General features: G+C 46.4%; 1 protein-coding gene across 1 annotated transcript in view; it reads right to left on the minus strand.

Moving 5' to 3' along the window:
- Positions 1-16723, minus strand: part of BRINP1 (BMP/retinoic acid inducible neural specific 1) — a 173439-nt gene extending 156716 nt beyond the window's left edge. The window contains exon 1 of the mRNA XM_042964823.1: positions 16651-16723. The gene's annotated coding sequence lies outside the window, so the exon portion shown is untranslated. The remainder of the gene's footprint in view (positions 1-16650) is intronic.
- Positions 16724-19018: the final 2295 nt, after the last annotated feature.

A 19018-nucleotide genomic window follows, 5' to 3' on the forward strand; every position in this document is an offset into this window, starting at 1 on the left:
GTCTACTGCCTCTGCCTTTATTTTATTTCAGGTCAACAGATGTTCCAGAAGTTTCCCTTAAAATCTACCAAGTTTAATAAGGGTGCATCAGGTAATAGCAAATGAAGCATAAGATTAGACCCTTAGTTGAAAGGAAAATATTGAGTCTGATATTGGACCTCCTGCTTTATCCTGCTCATTTTTCTCTACCATCCTTCGCGGAATGTCGGAACTTCCGTGTACAATAATCACATACTCCTCATAGGAATCCAGTGACCTACAGATTATTACCTCCCTTTTACAGATGACAAGCCCGAGGCCAAGAACAACTTCCCAAAGGCCACACAATTAAAAGTGATCCAACCCACACTGTCTGGCTCCAAGCTCAGCGCTCCCTCCTTTACTCCATGACTGCCTTATAATGAATGTTCTTAGTCATAATAAAAATAACCACCTTACAAGACATCCAAAAAACCACTACCTGGACAGAAAGCCTCTACTTCCTGTCCCCGACTTTAACCCTGAATTCATCTTCTCCATCAACACCAATTCTCATTTCAAGATTCCTCATCATGGGGGGCCTACCACACCCAACTGTTCATTTCATTTTCAAGCCTTCTTTCCTCCTCTTGAGAGTGCTGTACATGACATGTGTTTATTTTTCAATGCAAGCAAATTAAACTTAATTTCGCTTTGAGACTTATTTTTTTAGAGAATCTCACAGCCCACGGTGAGATAATTGAGACCCCGCTGTTTCTGGAAACGCTATTTAGAGGGAGCGGGACTAGCTCCGGCCCAACCTTGGAGAAAGCCATCCTCACCCCTTCTCCCCTTTGTCACACACCACAGTATTTCTCCAATCTGTCCACTCCCTTAGCACTGCCTTATTCTAGAAGGTCATCCCTGTGTCATCTGAACCACAACCAGCCAAAGGGCCAGCAAACCCCCTCTCTCCACCTCTCACCCTCCTTCTTGTCTTAATCCCAGATCCGATCATGTCAATCCTTAAGAGTTGTCAACAATTTTCTAAGCACATATTACTTAATATGAGTTCTAAAGCTTTATATGTTCCAGCCCTAGATTATTTCTCTAGCTTCACCCCCAAGCATATACTCCAGACACACTGAGCTACTTCCTGACCCACTGTCCCCCAGGAATGCCTTTTCTCGGTCTATCCAACTGGCTATTCCTTTGTGGCTCATGCAGACAGACCTCCCCTCCATTACCTAACATGCCCTGTATGTGCTAATTTCAGCAGCAGCTACTCTGTATTATCTCAGTTTGCACATCTGTTTCCTTATCAGACTGGCAGAGCTTTAGATCAGGAAAATGTCCTATTCATCACAGATGGTCCAGAATCTGGAACATAGTAACTCCTCAAAAAGAAATGTGTTTTGGGGGAAAAAAGGATAGTAAGGAAGCAGGAATAAACTAAAAGAGAGAGAAAGAAGAGAGTAAGGAAGGAAGGGAAAATAAAGCAAGAAAGTAAGATGATAAAGGCTGAGGGAAAGAAGGAAAAAAGGAAGGGAGGGAGGGAGAGACAAAAGGAGGGAGTGGAGTTGGAAGGTGAAACATTAAATCTGGGAAACTTCCCTTCTTACTGTTCTTTATAATAATTTTTTTAATATGACCATCATCCCTGAAATAATATAGACCATCAGAATTGCTTATAAAACATTTTTTCCATAGGCATAATCTGATTTTTCAATGGAAGATATATTTCTCTAGTGTAGAGTTTCCTAAAACAAGTTATATCGAATTATGAATAAGAATTAAATGAAAAATATAGAATGTTACAATTTTGTGGCCAAATAATATTGAGAAGGCTTGAATTGGCTGGCACTAAAATCTCCCTCGATCAAAAAACTTTGTCAGAACCTCAAATTTGCTTGTATCTCACCTAATTTCCAAGAAGAGGGTAGATCATGAAGCATCTCCCAAATTTATTGGACCACGCAACACATTTTCCTTGGTGTTCTTGAAGAATTAGCACACCATGGGAAAGGACTTGAAAATGCTCCAGTGGAATGACTGCTGTCTGGGAGTCAGGAATCTGGGGTTCTAGGTATAACATCCCTATTCATAAAGATTATGGGCTTTGCCATGACACTCCTCCAGCCAAAGCTTTAGTTTTCTTCCCTCAAATACAGAGGTAGCTTGGACACAACGGTTTCTTCTGGCTCAGTTCTGACATTCAATGTTTCTGTGATTTGAAAGAAAAGAGAGAGAGGGAGAGAGACACATACACTTGGTGTCATGTCTCTGTGCCCACCATTTGCTCTACCCGGAATGTCCCCTTTGCCACTTCCACAAGGACAGACCCTCTCTCCAATGCTACCACATGTCCCAAGACTTTCCGGGCAACTTGAATTAGCATGCTTTCACTCCCAAGGTTTCTTATGGAAACATTTCATTTCTATAAGAGGCTGCCTTAAATATAGTTCCTATTTTCTTTAATTCACTTAATCCGTTGATGGCAATTATATGTGTCATATGATGTTATTCCAAAGGTGGCCAAGGCACTGTCTTACATGTACCTTCTGTTCCCACTAAGCCCTTGGGGATATGCCATAGTCCTCTACGGCCCCCCAAAGAGCTCAGGACAACGACTTCATCTAGAACAAAATCTGTCATGTGTTAAGTCCACTTTAGAGACCGTTTGAAGTTTCAGCCAATGATGTCAAATCATTTTTTTAGAGCCTTGGAACTTCTCATTTAACTCTTATACAAAAAAAAAGTAATAAAGCAACGCAGATAAAGCCGCTGCTTTGTGCATGGCAAGGTGACCGCCAACCTCACCTGTTCTATGACTCCTACTCCCACGGTGGGCCTCCTTACCGAAAATTAAAAATGACGATGGAGTCAGAACTCAAGTCTTCTGATTCCAAGGTGGCAGCCACTAAATCCATGCTTTCCAAATCGTGGTACCCAAAGTACAACCAGCACATCCAATGATTCTAGGTGATACACAGGTGGCACAGCTTTTCTTCTAAGGATGTAATAGCTACTTTAACGTGCATTAGAGTGTATAAATCATTTATCTAATCTTTGGTTTTTACAAGTAGCACTGCTCAGGCTAAGGCCACATAAAAAGAGGGGGAAAAAAAACCTAAGCGTATTTAAATGTGATTTTGGACAAGTGACTAAGAAATCTAGCAAACTCTGCATTAAAGCATGTGCCTCTGCCCTTCCTCTTACCAAAAACTCCTCACCAATCCCCCCCACATCCTACTACTTAAAATTTTAATTACCCAAGGAACGCACATTCATTAAAGAAGTATTAGGCAACACAGGTAAGCATGAACGAGGGACTGAAATTCACTCACAATCTATGACCCAAAGATAACCACTCAAACATCAAGGTGCACCTGACACAATAGCATGCTATACGTAATATGTTTTACCTTATATATATTTTTAACATAATGGCTCACCACAAATCTATCCACGTCAATAAATGTGACCATGAGTGCCATATACTGAGCGCTGGAGGCATATTGCTGAATACTTTACATGCGTGATGTTTGAGCCTCACAGCAAAACTACCAGGGAGGTACCACAGTTAGCTCCGTTTTAGAGATCGCGTTCCCTGTCTGCATTCCACTTTCTAACTTAAAAAGGTGCTCCTCTACCGTCATCCTTAGTGGCTGTAGATAGTCCATTACACAGTCTGTTCTGTTGTTCTTTTCCTTTTATTCCAAACACTCCATAAAGTTCCTTCTTCACATATCTGTGCACATATAATTAGCTCACTTCTTAGAATGGGGAATTTCTTAAAATGGAAGGATTTGCACCTTGTTTTTAAAAAGAGGGATGACTGGGGCGCCCGGAAGGCTCAGTTGGTTGGGCATCCGACTTCGGCTCAGGTCATGATCTCAGAGTTTGTGGGTTCGTGCCCCGTGTCGGGCTCTGTGCTGACAGCTCAGAGCCTGGAGCCTCCTTCAGATTCTGTGTCTCTCTCTCTGCCCCTCCCCCACTTGTGCTCTTTCTCTCTCTCTCTGCCTCTCAAAAATAAAGACAAATCATAAAAGTAAATAAATAAAATAACAAAGAAAAAGAGGGACAACTTCGGCTCAGGTCAAGATCTCACCGTTCGAGTTCGTGAGTTCAAGCCCCGCTTTTGGGCTCTCTGCTGTCAGCGTGGAGCCTGCTGTGGATCCTCTGTCTCCCTCTCTCTGCCCCTCCTCCATGTGTGCTCGCTCTCTCTCTCTCTCAAAAATAAACATGTTAGCATACATTAAAAATATTTTTAAAAAATAAATAAAAATTAAACAAAATAAAAAGAGGCACCGAGATGGACATAATGGTAGCAACAGAGATGGAAATACAGATCTGCTTGCTCCCTGGCCCGTCTCCTCTTCCCCCTCTTCTCCTCCTTGATCACCTCACTGCAGCTGGTTTCCTTACTGTGCCTTCAGCTCACCAGGCCCAGTCCCACCTCAGCAACTGTACTCTTCTGCTCTCTCTTGCTGGAATGTTCTTCCCCTAGACATCCATCTGGCTGTCTCTCTCGCTTCCTACAGATCTCTGCTCTAACGTCCATATTTCAATGAGGGCTTCCCTTCTTCCCTACCTGAAACAGTGTGCCCTCTTCTGCCCAGCCACCCTCCATCTAGAATACACCAACCTTCATCTGACACACTACACGTTCACTTGCTTATCTATTTATACGCTTCTCCCTCAAGAGAACGTCAGCTCCGAGAAGGCAGGGGCAAATCAGCTGTGTCCACTGCTGTATTACGAGCTCCTAGGACAGTGCTTGGCACAGAGTAAGTGCTCAGTGAATGACGTCTGTTTGCTTGTTTAAAAGAAAGATTAAAAGCCACATTTTATCAAGGATATATTCATATAGATTTCCACCAATGCTACAGAACAGTGTCTTGTTCCCTGCCTTCTTGCCAAGACTAGATGCTGTCATTTAAAAAAAAATGGCCATTTGGGAGCACCTGGGTGGTTCAGTTGGCTAAATGTATGACTCTTGATCTCGGCTCAGGTCATGATCTCACAGTTTGGCAGATTGAGCCCCACGCTGGGTTCTGCACTGACAGCATGGAGCCCGCTTGGGATTCTGTCTCCTCCTCTCTCTGCACCACCCCCCACTCTCTCAAGATAAATAAACAAATAATTTTAAAAACAGCCATTTTGATGATGCTTTGTGGTACCACATTACTATTTCCATTATTTGATTGCTGGAGAACCTGAGTATTTTGGCTTTTTAAATGGGTTCATTGGCCATGTGTGTTCCCCATTCCATTTTTAGCTGTAAGTTCCACCCCCAGATCACATTCTGACAGTAGATGGCCTTATGATAGTATCTGGGCTCATGTTCTATTAATAAGGAAGGAAAAATCTGCTTTGGACATTTCCCGCTGTATCTGTTGTTTTTCTCCTCAATACCAATATTCCTTTCTTTTTTTTTTTTCCAATATTCCCTTCTTATACGTGTGTGTGTGTGTGTGTGTGTGTGTGTGTAAAGAGAGAGCTCTCCATATGTATGTATGTATGTATGTATATACATATACATATATATACATATATATACATACACACACATACACACACACATATATATACACATCTACATATATATGCCCTTTCTCTTGCAGCATCTGGCTATAAAAATCCATACCGCTTCTACCCTATTTCCTGAGATGCTTTTAAAAGTGCTACTGTTTCCAGAGGTGGCTTTGGTGATTTTATTCCCAAGAAAAGTAACATTTTGGTTCTTGGCTCTGGCTCAGAGCTAGAAAGTAGCTCTCCTACAACTCCTGTTCCTGGTCTGAGCAGCATCTGAACTCTCACAACTTAACGGTACAAATAAACACACTAAGCTAAGGTTTCCTGCTGAGGCATTGTGAAGTTAAATTACTATTTTAAGAGGCTATGAAGTTGGCAGCTAGAAAGCACTGGAAGAGTGGAAGATATTCACGATGCTGACAGATAAAGCAGGAGAGAAAGCAAAATGCAGGTTATTAAGGAGATTTAAGAAGCCTCCCTCCAGTGACGCCATTTATAACATCTCCTGGAACTTGCAAGATAGATGCCTTTCTCATTTAGGAGTCTGCAAGACCGGGATTGAGGGCAGGGCCCGCGTGACAGAATGGTTGAAGATTTGCGACAACAGACCTGGCCTAAGACAATAGAGACAAAGCAGCAATAATCAGCCTTGATTTTGGGAGGCCACCAAGCCGCTAAGGGCTGGACAATGCCTTCAACGGGTAGGTGGAGAGAGGGCAGTTCAATGAAAGGATGTTAACGCTCAGCATCTGCTGATGATACAGGTTTGAGACCCGGTGCTATCATTTATTATATGTCTCAGAGCCAGTCCTTTTGCCTCTGAGTCACAAGGTCCTCATCTGGAAAATGGGGAGAATAAACACAACTTTAGAGTGAGACGGTAAAGGCTGAAGGAAATAAAACACGTTAAGACATACAAGCACTTGGTGGAACTCATGATAAAAATGAGGAAGAAGGGAAACCAAGAGGACGGGTAGGATTAACGTGGTTCATACAAGAGCATGAAGCATGCTGTCAGTCACGCTCTCCCATAGGCATGTGCTGAACGCTTGGTCACATAGCTTAGAAAACCAAATCAAGACGCATAAGGACACAGACTGCAGGGGTAGGGTACTAGAACCAACTCAGACAGAGTTTGGTGTTAAAGAGGAAAAAGTTTGTATGTAAAAAAGTGACAGAAGATTGATCTGGACTCTAAGTTGATTTTCAGCTCTGATGGCCAATGATCCTATATCTACATCTGCTGTCTGATCCACAGTAATATAGAGATTCAAAAAAAATCTGCCTCAGCCATTTTAATTTTATTATTATTGGGTTATGGTTTTTTTTTTTTTTTTTGAGAAAGAGAGAGAGAGAGCTTGTGAGCAGAGGAGAGGGATAGAGGGGGGTGGAGAGAGAAAGAATCTTAAGCAGGTTCCACACCCAGTGAGGAGCTCACCACGGGGCTTCATCTCATGACCGTGAGATCATGACCTGAGCCAAGATCAAGCATCGGGACACTTAACCAACTCAGTCACCCAGGCGCCCCAGTCATTTTATATCTATATCCTTCCATGCCTTTCCCTACACTCTCCATCTCTCCCCTACTGTTGGCATCGCATTGCCACATTGGGGGAGGGGGACTGGTAAAAATGATTGAGCAAGCTCATTTGCAAGGTAGTGCTTTGAACCTGGTAATAATCTCTGTGCTCCAGAGCACCCCCAGTTAGAGAACACACCTATAGGCATGGGCAACATTTAATCTAATGCAGCAGGGGATAGCAATAATAACAAGTAATAATAGCTAGCGTTTGTATAATGTGGATGATCTGTCAGCCGTTGCTCAAAGCGCTTATCATATGGACTCATTAAAACCCACAATATCTCTATGAGGCGTCAGCATGGTCCTCTTCATCGGGTAGAGGAGGAAACTGGCACCGGAACGTTAGGTCATCCGGCCAAGGTCACAGTGCTAGCCAGTGGCAAAGCTGGCGTTCAAACTCCAGCATCCACCCTTTCACCCACTACACTTTTACATCAGACAGAAGCAGCCCAAGGCCTCCACACATCACTGATTCCACGTGTGGCCTTGGACAAGCGGCATCACCGTGCTGTGCCCCAGTTTCCTCCTCTCTAGAACAAGGACAATAGCACCTAGGCACGAGTTTGTTGAGGTTATTCAACAAGGTATCTATATCACGTCCTCATTATAGCACAAAGAATATACAACATCCTTGGCACACACACTTTCCCCTCCGAGAACAGCTTGGTCATGGTGACATTTCGGCCACCTCTAAATATTGTGGGTGAAGATCCTTCCAGAATCCCCTCAAGTCCCATCCTGTGTTCTGCCTACATGTATAATCCCACCATCAGAAATAGGGGGCGAACGCAGGTGAATCCGTGGCTGAACCAGTAATGTTTTCAGGAATCCTTTGTAAGGCTTCAATGGACACTGAATGATGCTGTCCTGTTAATATGCATTTGGGTTTTTTTTTTAATTTTTTTAACGTTTATTTATTTTTGAGACAGAGAGAGACAGAGCATGAATGCGGGAGGGTCAGAGAGAGAGGGAGACACAGAATCGGAAGCAGGCTCCAGGCTCCGAGCCATCAGCCCAGAGCCCGATGCGGGGCTCGAACTCATGGACCGCGAGATCGTGACCTGAGTCAAAGTCGGACGCTTAACCGACTGAGCCACCCAGGCGCCCCAATATGCATTTGAAATAAAGTTCTTTAGGACCCCTCTCAGCCCTCCTTGCCTCGGCCGTCTCTGGCAATGGCATTTGATGAGGACAGCTTCATCTCAAAGAGTCTTGCCTCCCACATTTGTCTCAGCAGAAAAACCCTATTACCACCCCCTGCCAGGTAATCTATTTTTTTATCTTTCTCCTACATTCCTACATTTCTTTTTTTTTTAATTTATTTCTTTTTTATTTCTTTCTTTATTTTTTTTTTTGAGAGAGAAAGCGTGTGAGCAGTGGAGGGGCGGAGGGAGGGAGAGAGAGAGAGAGAGAGAGAGAGAGAGAGAGAGAATCCCCAGCAAGCTCCATGCCCAGCGCCAGACATGGGGCTTGATCTCATTACCCGTGAGATCATGACTTGAGCCCAAATCAAGAGTCAGATGGCTAACCCACCGAGCCACCCAGGCGCCCGTGATTTTCTTTTTTTAATGGCCTTTCTGCTTTGTGCATATGTTTTTTTTAGAGTACGGGCCAAGATTCCTCACAGGTCCTCCGCCTCTCATGTGCCCATAGACTCAGAGCCTATCAAATCCCGTAAGAAATTTAGCTTATCCACTACCACGCAAACTGAATGAAACGTACTCGCTTAAGGCAGAGGTCTCTGTCTCAGCTCTTGGAATGTTCTTCCACGTTAACCTTTGGGTTTCTGTCCACCGCCCACCAGAATCTCCTCAACTTTTGGGGATTGCTAAGTCCCAGAATGGAGACGTGTGAACCGACCGCGCTTGGAAGCGATCACGTATCCTAGATGTCTGCCCTTCCTCTACCCGAATCAGCTTGCAATCTGTAACTCGGCTGCTCCGCATTACCCCCAGGATCCATTATTTCTCATCGAGGTTCCCACGGGCTCATTTGCAGGACCTGTGAAAGGCTCGATGAATTATATCTCCGGGCCAGTATTGGGTTAACCCTTACAAAGGGTTCTAGCTGTTCGGATGAGCCATTTACTTGGAGCCCCGTCGCTTCGACCTTTGCATTTTACACAAAAACGATTTCATCTTGCCTTTGTTAATTGCCTTATGAATCTACCTCCTCACCGGAGGGGGGATACAGTCTCCTGGCTTCTCTCAAAGAGGCCCTGGCATCGTTGGATACATCTCCGCACCCGGTGAGAAAATCTCCACACACTGAGAACAAGATTTGTTCAGAATGATGTATTTTGTGTCTGCACCGGGTTTCTGTTCCCACGCGTGTCCTCCACTGGGTAGCAGACAGGCCCAGTAATTTAACCCTCTTAACTTTCTCAGACCCAGTCCTGTCCAATCTATTCTCTGCAAGGCCACCTGCAATCTCTGAAACATAGTTCCTTTGAGACACAAAGATCCCCTTCACCCTCATATGAAAAAAAAAAAAAGAAATTAATTTCACATTTCCTCAGCCTCATTATCTTCTTAATTGTCTTCTTGGCCCCCCTCAGTAGCAAGGACTGTCTATGGATTTCTAGGCAGCCTTTTTAGGCCACTGTGTTCCAGGAGGACAGTGGGTTTCATGCTACCACTGAATCACTCTGATATTAAGAGTCACCATGGTGGTGTATCTATCCCATTCAGCCACCGTGGACTGAGTCACAGTCAGTGCTCTGAGGTATGACTTCTTTTTGATTTGCTCATTTTTGAGAAGATCTCTAAACATTATGATGAAGTACGGCCATCGTGTGTATCTCTCCGTGCTTGTGCAAGAACTTTGTCATGCGTTATTTCACTGAGCTGGGGGAAATCCCTCAGTGAGACAGGCCACTGTTTGGTCCTTTCCAACTGGCAGCAGGCAAGCCCAGAGAGGGGAAGATATGTCCTCAGGGTGCTCCAGAAACACAGCGATAGGAGCTGGGACTAGAATTGGGTGCCCCGAGCCCATGTGCTTTGACTGTATGAAATTGAAAATGAATGGAGATATAAAATGAAGAGATATGGTCTCATCTCCATCCAGACATTTTAGTCACTGCCATCTTTCTCCTCCTCCCCCCCACCACAACCACCATCACAGGATCTAATCTTCACCTTCCCCAAACTCTCATAAAACTTCTGAAATGAGAGTTGTCGGTCTACCATGAACGATCATTATGGATCTGCAGATCTCCTCTGTTCGATTGCCAGCCCCTGCCAGGATTCATCACCATATCTACCAGGCCATTTTGTCCAAGGCCTTTCCCAGCCAAGATAGGCAATAAAGATTTGGTGATCCAAAATGACTCTGACTTTCATTTGGTTTTACCAGACTTCATTTCAATTACCCTGTCTCTAGGTGTTCATTCTCTTCCTCTTTTTCTGTCTATTTCCCCCTCTCCAATTCTCCCCATCCCTTTAGAGCTGGGTATGTCCAGAGGGTGCAGCACCCAGGGCAGGACTACAAATGAAGAGCAGAACTTACTGAAATGATGGACTAAAAATGGACAACATGAGGGGCGCCTGGGTGGCTCAGTCGGTTAAGCATCATACTGTTGATTTTGGCTCAGGTCATGATCTCAGGGTGATGAGATCGAGCCCCACATTGGGCTCTGCACTGAGCATGGGGCCTGCTTAGGATTCTCTCTCTCTCTCTCTCTCTCTCTCTCCCTCCCTCCCTCTCCTCCCTCTACCTGTCTCCTGTGCACACATGTGTATGTTTCTGCTTTCTCTCTCAAAGACAAAAAATGGACAGGATGGAAACCTGTCGAGGGTACTTGACGCTGAGTTTCTATCAGTCTCCACACTCTTCGCATCGCAGTTCTCAGGCCGCCCACTCCCCAAGCAGGGACATTTTGAGGGGGAGGGTATCTCTAGACTCTTCATTCCCGCATCTTTTAGAAGACCTTTTGATCTAGTCCCTAACTACCTCTCTTATTTCCATCTCATGACATTCTCCTTCTCGTTGGAAAGCTCCGGCCACACGATCACTTGGATCTGCTAAGCTTCCATGTGGTTAGTGACTTGATCTTTGCTGTGTCTGCCACATGGCTGGCTTCCCCTCGCTTAAACCAGTCTAATGTCACGCCTTCAGAGAAGTCTCTCCCGACTACCCTATCTAAAGCCACACCATCCACATTCCTTTCTAGCCTCTTGCCCCAAATTATTTGCATGACATTTACTATTCCGTGAAATGATTTTGCTCATCTCTTTGTTTACCATTTATTACCCATCTCTTCCCACTGGACTACGAGCTCCACGAAGAAAAGGGCCACGCTTGTGCTACATTACTCATGTCCGTAGCTGTGCCACTCAGTCCATTAGCTACTCATCACAAACAGCTACTGACATTAAAATTAAAATTAGATTAAATCAAAAACTCAGCCCATCAGTAACACTAGCCACATTTCGAGTGCTCAGCAGTCACATGTGCTTAGCGGCTACCATAATGCATAGCACAGAGAACATATCCATTACCTAAGAAAGTTCTACTTGATAGCACTGGTCTAGAGCAATGCTTGAGAAATAGCTGTCACCTAATAAATATTTGTTGAAAAAATGAAGGATTCAATGTCCCTTTTAATCCTCACTCAATTTTAGGTCACCCTCCCCCTTTTTGGGCTTCTAAACCCTGTAAGTGTGATCCACTAGAGAATGCCCAGAGAACAACATTGAGCTTGGTGTTGCAGGATCCAGGGCTGTGGAAACAGGCCCTTCTGGTCTGAAGAAGAATATCTGTGGTGACATGATGATGCTTCCACGATATGGGAAGAACTGAGATTAGAAGAGACTTATACTTGTGTCATATGATTTGAGAGACTTACGATAAAAGGCAGATTTAGGGTCACAGTGAGAACACATCCCAACAAAGCTCTCCCAATACAACACAGGTTGGTTTGTGAGATAGTGACTTCACTGTTGCCAAAAGTGCTAAAAATGAGACTGAGCGGACATGTGTTATGAGTATTCCAAAAGGGATTCTTGATTCTTGAGTAAGGAGAAAGATCTGGTTATTCAGAAACCTTAGAACACTAAGATTCGTTGATCAAATGATTCCATGACTCCTTCATAACATCAATTTCAAAGGGTCAATACTATGCTCTCAGCTATACTGGAATCTGCTGAACAACCCAGTCCTGTTGGTCATCCACAAAGGTTACCATTAACTCAGTGGTCCCCAAGAAAGAGTAGAAGTGCTGAAGCAAGAAGGAGTCAGGTTCCACTTCTGGCTGTGCTGGTCGTGTGACCTTGGGCAAGGGACCTAGCCAGCATGAGTTTCACCTTCTTCTTCTGTAAAACGACTGTATCTGCCTCACTGGGTGGAAAGGAAGATTGAATGAGAAGAAAACTAAAGACCCTGGAACACAGTAGGGCAATGTTTATTCCAAGTAGGGCATAATTTCATCCATCTGTATCATCGATATCCCTATATTGATAGTATAAGTAGCATGATTTGAAACCATGATTGTATTGCTTTGTGAGAATATGAAACGATTATCAGAAAGAGAAAGAATAAGAGAGAGAGAGAGAGAGAGAGAGAGAGAGAGAAGGATGACAGCTATAACTGAGCCTAGCCTCAAATGCCATAGCAAACATTTACAGAGCCACTACTATGTGTCAGTCCCTGGAGATAAAAGAAAATATTCCTACTAAGACCCTGTTGAAGAGACATATATCCGCAGAGTTACAAAACAGGGCAAACAGGAATAGAAGCTAAAATAGAGTTTCAGGCAAAATTATATGAATGAACAGGGGAGAAAGATTTATTCCAAAATAAGATTTTGGGAAGACTTCTTGGCAGGGTCGTTTGAGCTGGATGTTAAAAAGTGGAGGCTGAAGCTGAGGGATGGAGGAGAGAAACATAAAGGTGCTCCTTGCAGATGGGGTTCGCATGGAAAACATGAGGGGGGATTATCTGGAGAACGACATTTGAAAATCTGTCCTCTTCACACGACCCCCATCTTGTCTTTAATATGATTACCAGAAGTCCAGCGGCCAATTTATTAATCTTTGGATTTTAGCAAGGGGAACGCAGGGAGAGAAGGGCGGGTTAGGTCTAACCTTAGTGGCCTATTCGGGTGATAAGTACTCATAAGGAATTGGGAGGGGGCAAGCTAGAGGGTGTCAAACAGAAAATGTCTCTTCACACAACCAAAGGCCCTTCCAGAAAAACGGAAGACTTTGTGGTCAACAGCATAAACTCTTGCAAGCACGAAGACATTTTATTTGGACTGACCAGGGGAGAAGGTTTTTTAAAGTCCCCACCTGTACCATTTCGAATGTATGCATTGCAGCCTGAGCTGGGCCATGGAAACTCAACGGGGGCCCAACAGCTGATTTGGAATCTCTGAGCCAGTTCTCCTCGGTTGAAATGGAGTCACAGCTCCCCCTTCTGGGAGCTAAAGTGCCATCCAGCCTCGGAAAAGCCTGTGTGGAAAGGCTCTATTGCAGATGGGCCTGAAACCCCCATGTTTTTCTCAGTGCTCGCCTGCACCCCAAAATGAGCATCTAGGACTCTGGGAGCACTTTTGCGTGGGCTTGGCTCTGACTTCTCAAGAGCCTATCCTTCACAGGGATTTACATTTCCCCTTCTCTGGGATGATGAGTCCCAAGTCTTTGTGTGGGTGATGCCTTTATACAGGGGAACACAATTCGGTGCAGAGGTTGAAATTCCCTTTTGGGGACTATAGCAAGGAGGAAAGGTTTCTAAATCTGCATGTGCACATGTGTGTATGAGTGCACGTACACACATGTGCTTGGACATGTTCCTGTGACTGCAGTATGCATAACTGTATAGGGCAAGATTCTCATTAATATAAAGAAATTAATTTGCCTGAAGTATTTGCATTGGTAGATGGGTATACACTTAACTCTGGAAGGCCAAGAATTCCTTAATAAAAAACTCAGGTACAGTCCGATGCTCTGTTGGATTCTGTCCACCAGTCATAGTCAGTATTGGGTCCCTGCCTGTGTGTAATTCTCTGAAGCCACCGGAGAAGGAATGGATGGTGTGTGTGTATGTGTGTGTGTGTGTGTGTGTGTATCTATCTGTCTCTCTGTCTAGTGGGGAGAGTGACTGAGGCATTGGATCCTTTCTCTCCGGGGTCATGTTTATAGATGGAGCACCTCTGAAATGAGAAGTTTGAAGGCGGGAGACAGTGATTGTCTTGGGTGGGAGCACAGTGGCCGGTTGGGACTGGGGAACAATACATAGTCCCCAGGCAGTATGGTGAAGTGGAAAGGACATCGATCTGGGTGTCAGGCAGACACCCGTCATAGGTTCTAGCCCTGGGCATACCACGAACTTGCTAGAGAATGCTGTGGAATTCTCATCCCCTCTCCGGGCCACAAGTCCTGCCTGTCTGCTCTTTAATATTCCTTCCAGCTTTAATTGTCGCTGAATTGAAAAAGAAATAAAACGAGAGTGGATCCTAGCACAGGGTGTCCTCCTCTGACTTTACATCCCCACACAAAATGAACCAGGGGGCCCTGCTCTGACATGAGTTTCCTGAAGCAGATTCCTTGTGGCCCCATGAGGGCTGCAGCCTGAGGTACAAGTGCCTGCAGGCAGCACGGTCACCCACCCGCCAGGGCAGGTCCTTGCAAACACATGTTTGCTTTTATCTTGCCTCAGAAGCTACATGCGCGTGCACATATGCACATACACACACACACACACACACACACGCACACACACACACCCCATCTCATGTTTAAAACACAATTATATTTCTACTTATCTTTTCCCCAAAAGGTCTTTTCAGTGGCTCCTTGCCAGCTGGGGTAGACGAGGGGCCGTCCCAGCATCTCAGCCCTTGTGCTCCACTAGCCTCCATGCCTGGCGGCAGAACGGCTGCCTCTTACCTTGGGAAAGTAACAGCTGCCGAGTCTGGAAGCCATGCTAACAGCAGTAAAACTCAGCATTTTTGCTGAGTAGGGCAAGCCTTTAAGAGGCAGCCGGGAATCAAATCAATGGCTGGCCCCAGAGTCCAAATCCAGCAGGACCTAGCCAGGGTGGCCAGGGGACTTACCAAGAGAGCCTCCTGGGAGGTGGAGGAAAGAGGAAAGAGAGACCTGACCCAAACTGTCTTCCTTACTGACATTCTCCCCACCACCGCCACCGCCCCCCCCCCCCGCCCCCCGTGCCCTTGGCAGTATTTTGGAGCCTAGCAAGAGATGTGAGGTGCAAATCAATAGCAGTTTAAGTCAATTACGGCCACATTCTGCCATGAATTCCCCACCCACAACCATTCCCACATTGTGGATCTCCCTCAGCACTGAAACACACACACGCACACACACGCACACACACACGCACACACACGCACACACATGCACACACAATCTCTCTGCTCTCCAATCTTCCTCCTAACTCCAGTGGAGCCATAAGGAGGCACAGTTTATGAAGAGATTCTCTTGGGGCTTCCCAAGCCTTTCTGAAATGGGGAAGGGAAGGAGGGATCTCTTAGGGAAGTGCCCCATCCATCTCCTTCCACGTTACCCACAGCTGCCCCCATATGAAATTTTCCCTGTGATCCTGTGTAACTATGATGGATGAGCAGGTCTCTGAGGACTCTCCTCCTTTCCCTTTAGGGGGATACATGCAAACTTGCTCAGATCATCCCCAAAAGCACCAGTACCAGGAGGCGCTGTCCTGCTGTTATGATTACACATGGAGAGGCATGGTAGACTCTATCCCAGACTTGCCAAGCCCCAGATAAGGAGCCCACCGCTGACTTCTCTCTCTGACACCCACTACCCAGTGACTCCAAATTCCCATCAGAATCCTGGAGCCTGCCCAGTGTGGAATTTAAAGTGACAGCATGTCATTGCCTCAGGGTTTGGCCATTTCTCTTTCATATTAAACGCTGAGTCCAAGTCCACCAGGTCTCCAACATTTGGAGGAATTTTCCTTCCAGGGTATCAATATTGGGGTAAATAAGGTGCTGTCCTTATCCCTGGAATGCTCCCCAAAACCCAAGCCCAGAGCGCCAAGAAGAAGTCCACAGCGGGTCTCCCGATGGCTACGTGATCCTATAGTAAGGATCCCATTCCATGTAAGCTGGAAAGACCTAATTAAAAAGACACACAAGTGCACACATACAAACACATACGTACAAACATGCACACACACATCGCGCCTTAAGTAGGTTATAGGACCTCTCTTTACCTCCTCCCCGACACACACACACACACACACACACACAGAGCACAGCACAGCACAAACACGCATCAAACGCAAACGACGCTGCACACGCAAACACACACTAGCACCACATCAAGTTCCCACCACGGCACACACGTCGGGAGCGCGCGGGGAGCACACACACCACTTACTAAAACCCGCATTTAACCCCTTGCGCCCCAGAAAGCAGAGCCCTCCCCCTCCAAGGAACCTGCGAGGACTTGGAGGCGGCTAGGCGGCCGACGGAAGAGACGAAGGGTGACGAGAGGGGGAGGGGAGGGGCGGGCGGGGGCGCCCCGAATGCGGTCCGGGGCCGTCTCCAAGGGCAGCGGGGCTGGCGGGCGCTGCGCCCGGCGCCGCCTTACCTGGAGTCAATGTCCGTCTTTGGCGGAGAGCTGCGGGAGGACGCTTTTTATTCGGCTCGGTGGGAAGTTGGGAGAGCCCTGCGTCCAGCTCGCATACCGGGAACGGCGCGGGGACTGCAGGCGTGGGGGTACCTGGCTCCTAGCAGCCTGGCTCATACTCAGCCGTAAAGTCCCCTCCGCTGGTCCCGAGGACAGGCATGAATCCCGGCTCCGGAAGGCGGTCACTACTCCCTCAGCCTCCCGGCTCTCTCGCTCTCGGTTTGCTCTCTGGCTCGCTCCCTCGCTCCCTCGCTCGCTCGCTCGTTCGCCTGCGCTTTCCTCCTCCCCCCTCCCCGCGCCAGATCAGTTCACAGCCGTGGGGACCGGGAGCGAGGCGGCCAGCGAATGGAGAGGGAAGTCCAAGTGCGCCGCGGTCTCCGGGCGGGGAGCAGTGGAGGCCGGGCTACGCGGGAGGAGGGACTTACCCGGCGACGGGCGAAAATGAATGGGGGAGCGGCTGCCGGGGGCGGGGAGGGAGGAGCCTAGAGCCGGGGTTTATTCTGAGGAGTGTTTTGTACATCTTTAGGCGGAGGAGGAGAAGGGAGAGGAGGAGAGAAAAAAGGCCTTCTCCGAGGGAGGGGCGGCCTGGGTGGGCTGAGGCTGAGCCACTGGGGAGTCTAGTGGGTCTGGGGATAGGGTGGCGTGTCTCCGTGTATGAGCGCCCAAAGGGACTTTGTGATGTGTGTGTGTGTGTGTGTGTGTGTGTGCGCGCAAACCCTGCGTCGTGGTGTTTCTAAGCGTGTCTGTAGCTGTGTGCGTCGCGAGTTATACGAGTTTTTCCGGATATGCGGGTGCTAGTGCGTCTGTGTGTATCTATTCGAGTGTGGTTTTGTCTGGGGAGGTGAGTGTGTGGGTCCGTGTGTATCCGTGTGCCTCTGTATGCGTGTTTAAGACTGTTTGTTTCTCTGTATGTGTAGGCATGAGCCCCACAGAACCTCCCAGAATTAAGCAAGTGCTTCTCGGAGCAAGAAGCTGATAGGACGCAAAGTTCTCTAGATACAACCAGAGAAGGTATGGGGGCGAAGGCATTAATACAGAGACCCAAAGACTCCGAATTTAGCCTGAGGTGCAGGCTGGGGTTGCTGACGTGTGGGGCCTCTCCCTGAAGCAGCAAAGAAGGCCGGTACACGATCTAAATTCTCACGCAGCGCATATTCTCTATGTTTGTTTACTTTGCTTCTTTTTTTTTTTTTTTTAATTAAAAAATATCAGCAATGGAGATTGCTAGTTCCTGGAAGCTTAGGCAAGGATAGGTAGCGTCAATGACGCTACCAGATGGAGGGGCAAAGAGTAATAAGGAAAAGGTGATGAAAAATTTAAAGGAAACTATATTGGGTAAAAGTGTCAGCTCCCGCAGGTTAGAATCCTGTCTATGATCCTGGCCAAATCAGTTACCTCTTAAACCTTAATTTCCCATCTGTGTATTCGAATAATATAACTGCCTATCCAGCATGGTTGGTGTAAGATTTAAATGAGTTAATTTATGTGAAAAACACTTAGAATACTCCCTGACACCTTGTGAGTGCCTAAAGCATGCTCTCTGTGATTATTATTGTTATTGTTATCATGTTAGGATTATTCAAAGAGTGTTAGGAAAGAGACATGATAACTAGGGAGGTCCAGAAGGGTCTAGGAGCTCGAGAATTAGAAGTCTTGAAACAAAATGGAAGAGAAATTCTGGAGTGAGGAATTGAGAACTTGAGAAGAAATATTTAATTGGCAAAGGGGGAAAGAAAAAGAGAGGAGGAGAGAGTGCCCTAACCAGAATGAGCTCCAGCCTCAACAGTGCAGGACTGAAAAGAGGGGGCACAGAAGAGGGGAGCGGTAGCCTGTCCAAATCTCCTCTCCGCGGTGTCTCCTCCTCCACGCTAATTCAAAGGACACGCATTCAGCACCACGGACAGCTCTCCAGCCACTGACCAAAGGAGCGCTGTCTCTGTACCTGGTGGAAGGAAACTTGTTCTGCTTGAACAATTTTTTCCTTCCCTAGGCTTGTGGCCCAGGTTCAGATCCTGGGCAGTGTTTCCCAAGACAGTTCTGTCTTTGATTCGAACCACAAAGAAAAACACTTGCAACACACCCTGCATTTGCCGTCCATTTCAGTGTGAAGCTTCAGGTGGCTCTCTATCTCCTATCCCTTCCTGCTTCATTCTTTTGTTTCTTCTCCCTCTCTCTCTCTCTCCCGCTCTCCCCCCATCCCTTCTTTTATTCTTTCTTCCCTTTCCCTCTGTTTTTCCATCATTCTTCAGCTCAGATATGCCTCCTTGAGTGAGAGTAGGCAACAGCAGCCCTTCTGGGAATGCAGTTCTGAAATCAGTCTGAAACAACC

Source organism: Panthera tigris, chromosome D4 (assembly GCF_018350195.1).
Source record: "Panthera tigris isolate Pti1 chromosome D4, P.tigris_Pti1_mat1.1, whole genome shotgun sequence".
Lineage (NCBI taxonomy): Eukaryota > Metazoa > Chordata > Mammalia > Carnivora > Felidae > Panthera > Panthera tigris.